The 1,253-nt window shown below is 38.2% G+C and overlaps 1 pseudogene; it reads left to right on the top strand.

Annotated features, from left to right (window-relative positions):
• The first annotated feature begins 513 nt into the window (after window positions 1-513).
• Window positions 514-1,253, top strand: LOC143594540 (kirola pseudogene; annotated as a pseudogene).

The raw sequence follows: 1,253 nt of genomic DNA, 5'->3' as shown, positions 1-1,253 counted from the left end.
GTATATTCATGTTGCCCCGCCGCAAAGCGCGGGTCAAATTTACTAGTTTAGTTTAAACATTAGGAATACATATTTTTTTCAAAAAAATATATATAATTTAAAAAAAATATATGCATATCGAGGTGTTTGGGCCGGGTCAATCCACTACCTGGCAGTACCTCATAGCCGGCCTTGTGCTCGGTCCTCAAACCCAAACCGAGCTGTCTTTATTCAAGTTGGCCAAATATAGTTGACCGCGGTCAAAAGTCGGACTACTCGGTCAAAAGTCGACGTACTCGGCCAAGTTGGCTCCTAGCCGTCGTACTCAGTGTAGTAACTTAATTATGTACTCGGCTCCTAATTAGCATACTTGCCCTAGTATTGGCTAGTATAGTAAGATAATACATTTATACTGAATAGTAGAGTACGTGGTTCATTTATTAATTAGGGGACGTGGAGGTCTATAAATATAGAAGATATAAACAAGTAATTCTCATCCCCGTGTACAAGTTCTATATATATATATATATATAGAGAGAGAGAGAGAGAGAGAGAGAGAGAGAGATGGCATTGAGTGGTAAAAGAGTTGCTCAGAATCGAGATCAAGTCGGATGGTGATGTTTTTCACGAGTTATGGAAGGGGAATCCACACCAAGTTCCGAACCTGACCCCGAACACCATCAAAATTGTAAAACCCATGAAGGTGAAGTTGGAACCGCAGGCTCAGTTCTCATCTGGAACTATTTCCATGGTATGGTATTATATATACGTCTTAATTTCCTTAACTGCTAGTTTTCTTGAAATCAAAGGTTTGGATGATAATATATATATATAATATATATATATATATATATAACATTTGTGGTTGCAGATGGAAAAGACAGTGTTGCCAAAACACTAATCAAGGACATCAATGAAGAGAAAAAGTCGGTCACCTTTGAGGTTCTTGAAGGAGATCTCCTAGAACCATATAAGACATGTGTTGTACACGTTCACGTAGACAAGCATGGTACAAACCACCTGGTCACATGGACCATCGAGTATGAGAAGCGGAACCCTGATGTTCCTGATCCGGATACCCTCATGGACCTTTATAGGAAGATCACCAAAGACATCGAATCTCACCATCTTCAACAGAACTAAATAATTCAAAATCAAACTCAAATCATGTATGTCACCGGTGGTTATAAGGTGATCTAAATAATTGATTTTGATTATGTTGTCGTGTTTGGAATTTGTGTACGGTTTTAATAAAGTGTTATATTATTAGACCA

Source organism: Bidens hawaiensis, unplaced genomic scaffold (assembly GCF_021521415.1).
Source record: "Bidens hawaiensis isolate Kalapana, Puna unplaced genomic scaffold, B.hawaiensis_p1.1 tig00043825_1, whole genome shotgun sequence".
NCBI classification, from domain to species: Eukaryota; Viridiplantae; Streptophyta; class Magnoliopsida; order Asterales; family Asteraceae; genus Bidens; species Bidens hawaiensis.
The sequence above is the reverse complement of the archived record's forward strand: the minus strand, read 5'-3'. Positions and strand labels throughout refer to the sequence as shown.